Source organism: Cyanistes caeruleus, chromosome 2 (genome assembly GCF_971803275.1).
Source record: "Cyanistes caeruleus chromosome 2, bCyaCae1.hap1.1, whole genome shotgun sequence".
Lineage (NCBI taxonomy): Eukaryota > Metazoa > Chordata > Aves > Passeriformes > Paridae > Cyanistes > Cyanistes caeruleus.
This window is the reverse complement of record NC_141702.1, coordinates 77,288,725-77,294,146: the sequence shown is the minus strand read 5'-3', so window position 1 is coordinate 77,294,146 and position 5,422 is coordinate 77,288,725. Positions and strand designations below refer to the sequence as shown.

At 43.3% G+C, this 5,422-nt stretch overlaps 1 protein-coding gene and 1 long non-coding RNA gene across 5 annotated transcripts in view; one reads left to right on the top strand and one right to left on the bottom strand.

The window, feature by feature from the left end:
- The window catches only part of ABCC10 (ATP binding cassette subfamily C member 10), a 31,076-nt gene that overhangs the window by 175 nt on the left and 25,479 nt on the right, over positions 1-5,422 (top strand). The window contains exons 1-2 of one of the 3 annotated variants that reach the window (XM_086878016.1): positions 102-527; positions 920-1,018. The gene's annotated coding sequence lies outside the window, so the exon portion shown is untranslated. Of the gene's footprint in view, positions 1-101; positions 528-919; positions 1,093-5,422 lie in introns of those variants that run through there. The other 2 variants (XM_086878018.1, XM_086878019.1) reach the window with 2 other exon arrangements.
- On the bottom strand, positions 899-5,408 carry LOC111926962 (uncharacterized). 2 transcript variants are annotated; one of them, XR_015283509.1, is made up of 5 exons: positions 5,087-5,408; positions 3,975-4,096; positions 2,470-2,801; positions 2,071-2,288; positions 899-1,040 (listed from the first exon to the last, which is right to left on the bottom strand). It is a non-coding gene; the product is annotated as an uncharacterized LOC111926962 (long non-coding RNA). The 2 variants fall into 2 exon arrangements; XR_015283510.1 differs by having other exon boundaries at positions 2,470-2,647; positions 5,087-5,352.

Sequence of the window (5,422 nt, the reverse complement as noted above, 5' to 3'; positions counted from 1 at the left end):
GCTCCCGAGCCGGGCGGGGGAGGGGAGGGGAGGGGGGAGCCCGGGCGGGGGGGCGGTGCCTGGGGACGCCCGCACAAAATGGCGGCCGCCGGCGTCCCGTCACGCTTTGGGGGGTGGGAGCGGGGAGGGGCGCTGCGCTCGGCCGTGCGGTGCCGCTTTCTGTGCCCGTGACTGAGGCACGCTCAGCTACGGGTGTTGTCTTCAACTAGAAGCATGCTCGAAAGCGATCCTTGCCGGGTCGGTCAGTGGTGCTGGGGCTGAGCCTCCAGCTCAGAAAGCTCCTGAGCCAGTTTCCGTGCTCTTGGCTGCCGGGAGCAGGGATGGGAGGGTAGGAAATGGCTTCCCGCCTCCTCCCTCTCCTACCTGGGCGCTGCTGGCGGCCGAGTGCGGACAGCGGCTGTGACAGCTCCGGCTGTGGTGCCGCGCTGGAACATTGCTCTTACTGCGGCTGCCTCCGGAGAGGAAGAGCGTTTTCAATTAGCTAAGATGGGTCAGCGGTCCAAAGAAGTGAAAGCAGAGAAATGAAGGTTCTCGTGAAACTCTTCAGCTTCATTTCCACAATCCACAATCTTTTATATCTTGATTTGTGTTTTGCTGTTAGCTGGATGACGCGTGAGGGCTTGTATTTGAAGAGCCGGTCGATTTTTGACTGAAATTTTGCTTGTGTGTTTGGGAATGTGTTTGCTTGAATTTTGGAGCCTACTATTTGTAAGTAGCAGCAGGACAGTCATCTGTCTGATGAGATATTTCTGCTGGGAGTAATTTAGTACAGTTGTATTAAAACTGACCCCCTTTAAGATTTTCTGAGTGAGTGCATCACTACCCAGGCTCAGCAGATGCACTCAGTCATCAAAATAAGCATGAGCTGTATAGAGACTTATTTGCTGTTACCACTTACCTCTTCTCTTCCTGTCCTAAGGCTTGCAGTGTTTATCAGCGACCTTAATTCAACTATAAGAATTCCTGGGACAAGAATTTCATCTTGGAAGATGTGCAGGAGACTGCAGATCTGCTCCTGGTAGGACCAATGGATGCTCAACCTATTGACACCCAAAGAATCAGAACACTTTGAGAAAACCACAAAACTGAGGTGTATGTTGACATTTCCCCTTTAGTTTTTTGTTTTTTTGTTTTTTTGTGGTAGATTGCATAAATAAAGTAGTTTATTGCTGTGAGAAATGTAGTGTTACCCAAATGTGTTCTGGTTTTTTATTCAAAAGAGGAACATGTTTTCATGCCTTAGTGTCAGGTGTCTGCATCAAGCATTCAGTTTCACCAACTGAAGTATATAGAAATAGCTTGTGTGTAATAAAAAGTGAGAAAAATAACTTGTTTGGTTTTGGCCATCTCTTCCATGCTGTTGCTTTTGTTACATCAGTTTTTAACTATGGTTTGTTTTTAAAACAGACAAGTGAAAAGCCACAAAACATTTTTAAATATAGTTTTCTATAATAGTTATGTGTCTGATATCTGAAAACCTTGCAAAATGCCAGAAAATAAGTTTTTTCTCTAACTTTTTTGCTGTATAGCCAAAGGAGACCCACAGGAGGTGTTCTGGTGGTTTCTGATCAAAGATTTTTAGTGGCATTTGGAAGGTGAAAGAATACAGATAATAAAACTGAAGAGAAAGTTCATTAAAGTGTCTTATCTGCACAACAGTAAGAAAACTGCTCATGGGAGGAATGATAAAAAGAAAACAAACACCTGTTGTTGTGATGTTAAAAGTTCCTATGAAAAAGAATTCCATTTGTTGGAGACTCACCAGGGGTCATTAGCATTTTCTAGCACCCTGTCATCTTACTGAGCATTGCCTTACAATTGCAATTTTTAATTGCAATTTATAAACTAATTTTCAGCTAGGTGTAGTATCATCTTTTAACCACATGCCTTACTAAGTTGAATTTTTTAAGGGACTGAGCATCCATAGTGGGATCTAGTTAAATTATTCCTAAAATCAGAACTGAAATCTGGACACAGTGGTACAGAGCAAATTGAAAGATTTCACATCTTTGGAATAGGAAGCACTACAGTTTGTCTCAGGGATTGGAAAAAGTCAGGCAAGGTCCCTACCTGCTTTGCAGAGGTTTTTCCCTCCAACTTGACTCTCACTGGATGACAGAGGTGCCAGTCTGTCTGTTTTGCTAAAAGTTCAGCTCCTAAACTCCTCTTTGGAATTCCAAGGCTCAGAGTTGAACTTGCAATTAGCTGCTGCTTGGAGAGGTTTTAGCTAATTGGGTGCTGAGGGCAATGTTGGGGTAATGAGGTGTCTCTGAATTCCCATTAGGCACCTAATAAGAAAGTGAGGGAAGCAAATGGCATTTAGAAAGAACAGAATAAGAAAAGTTAGGAGTAGCTTTGTATAAACAAATAAGCAGAAATCAGAATTTAAGTTAACTCAGGTTGTACCATTAGGTTAAGAAGCAGACCGGTAAAAGAGAAAAATGTAATACCGTAATTATAATTATTTACCTTCTTGTCTGAGTCAAGACTAGATCCAAGGACATGAGACAACCATCTAATGTTGAGTGGCTAGGCTATGAGTAACAACAGTTCCTGTTCTTCTTCTATGACAAGAATTTGCATTCTCAGGAGGAGATGCAGTGGAAGATACTCCTCTGTCTTCTGAACTTGGCATTAATTTTTTTCCCTGGAAAACAGGGCATAATATCTATCTTGTGCCTTCAGGTCCAGGCAAAGCAGCCTGTTCATGAAAAATTTTGGACTGAGCCAAGTAATCAAACCTTCCTTGGCTGTGTCGTCATGGAATTTGAGGATGGTTCAGCTGATAGCAGAGTCCTTGGCTGGGAGCAGAGAAAACACATCCAAACAGACAATTGCTTTCAGAGATTTTACATCTATAATTACAAGGTTGATAATTCTGAATTTAAAGCTTGTCTAGGCTGGCTTCTGTTTCAGCTCAATATTTACTTATAGCTGAGAAGTGGAATGGGCACACAGCCTACACTGATTCCCTGAGTCTCGGGATTGGTATTAAGTAATCTGTTACAAAACAAATGCATCACAGTGAGGGGGGGGCACAGTCAGTCTCCCTTTGCCAGATAGTGCTTCCTCACTGGGGATTTATCAGTCTAGAGCATTAACAAACTCTGGGTAATGGTGAATAAAATCTGGCCTGCATGGCCTGTGGAGGTGGATTAAATTAATGTTGTGGGTTTTTTTTCAATTTTGAATGCTCTGTTTTTTTTATAATTGCCAGGTGTATGATTATTTATAAATGATAATTTATAATGTATATATTGTAAGCAATATAGCCACCAGCCTATACTCTGTGTGTGCTGCATATCTTAAATCAGTGAAATACATGGCAGTAAATGGCATAGGCAGCAATATTCAGGAACAGGGGAAATAGCCAAAAGGAAACAGAAAAAGGAGGAATGTCTACTTAAATTCTTGTTGTGATGCTATTTAAATGCACTTCTGCAGAACAGGCAAAGTGGTTTCAGATCAGTTAGGGTGCATTGTTATTTTCCTGGAGTTCCTTTTTTAATATCCTTTTTGTTTGTTTCCCCAGATGAGTGTAGGCAATGCTGTCTGGACCAAAAAGGAATCAGTGGCATCTGAAAGTTGTCCATCTTTCAGTTGAAGTGATAAAGTTCCTGGTTTTGAACCTGAAGAGATTAGGAGAGATGAATAAGCAGGATGCTGAATGTGGAAAAAAAAGAGAATGCTAAAATACAGTGTGGCTGAATGGAAAAGCTCTGAGAGTGATTAGCTCAATGGAGAAAGGCTGTCCTTTGTTGACATCTGAGAACTTCTTTGATATCTTATTACGACAAGGAAATTACTTGTTTGGTTGGGGTTGTGGGTATTTTGGGGGGGTATTTGTTTGTTTGGTTTTGGACAGTTTTGTTTGTTTTCATTTGGGAATAAATAAGACACCACAACCATGAAATCTGAAATCAGCTTCACTTGTGTGCTGCTCAGTGCTTCAACCTCACACAACCCCTACTTACTGTTTTGAGTTTGCTGCTTTCACAGAATTTTCTTTGAAGGGAAGCTTTTCTGAGCAGAGAGGGCATAAAACTTACTCTCGGGGCCTCTTCAGGAAGGTGTAGTCTAGAAACCTTTGGATGACCTGTGGGGGAAAAGAGCAGGCAATACAGTGTACAGTACGATTAGCTTGGTGCTGTAAAGGCAACCTTGCAACTCTGACACGCAAAGATTGCTTTCAGGCATGTGAGAAAAGATTATTAAACAAGGAGGGAGAGAGAGAGAGTGACTTGCAAAATATGCGCTCTCCTGCTTCTTTCAAGAAAACTATGATTAGAGAGCAGTGTGGTCACTGAGCTCTTGCTCTTATCTCTGCTGTTCCACAATCCCTTAGCCAGATTGCTCTGTTTTCTCAGGAATGTCACAGATATTTTCCTTCCTCAGCACCCCACTGATAACACCTCTAAGCTCAGAGAATGCTTTCTGTATCTCTGGTGAGCTGCATGTTGAAAGTGAAGTTTTCTACCTGTGATGTGTTATTTACAGGGATATGCTTATTTTCCCTGGCAAGAGAGTACTGAGGGAGGGTTTGGGACAGCTGAAGCATTCAGATCATCTGCTATAAAAATCACCAGTAGCTGCTAAAATTGCCAGGTAGTGTGGTGACATTTACAGCACTCTCCTGTTACTGTATAGTGGTCCAGAGCAGATGGAGCTGACAGCCTCTCTGGTTTTTCTCTCATCTGGAGAGCTGTGCGTTTACTCCCCCTACCTCAATGCAACATACTCTTATAGTAAAGAATGAGTGTCACATTTAGGGATGCTGCTTGCATGTGTTAATGCTCCAGTCGGTCACTGAATACAATACAGGTGAAACAGAGAGGACTCATTTACCCTGTGCTATTCAGATGCTTGTGTTAACATCATGACCTCTCACTGTGCCAGGAGATCTCTGCTGCTGTGAGTAGACTGATGTGTTATTGGCAAGGTGCTCTTATAGTAATGTCATTTTCATCTTGTAGTGCTGTCTATAAGCGAAGAATGCTATACCTGTACATACATATATATGTACACTTGTAAAAGCACCGCCTGGGCTATACCTGCTGATGTTTGGATAAGACAGTGGTTCACAAACCTGTGCTGGTTGGCACGGCAGGTCTGTAATGTGCATCTGGTGTCTGTCAGTGTACAAACAGTTCAGATGCTGCGAGCCAAAAATCATAGGAGAAGGAGGGGAGGGATAAGATCACCGGGACGGAACTAGAATAATTTTGGGGGAAATCACCCTCGTTCGTGGCTGGAGCCTGGTATTTAGTTTGGGTAACTTATATTTTTTAACCGGGAGGTAGAAGTGCGAGCGCGCTGTGCGTGCTGCATGGGCTCGCCCTTGCCCCTCAGCTCGGCCTGTAGCTCCGGCCCGGATCCCGCTCGGGCCTCTCCCGGCCGCTGCCGGGGCTGCAGCGCGTCCTCC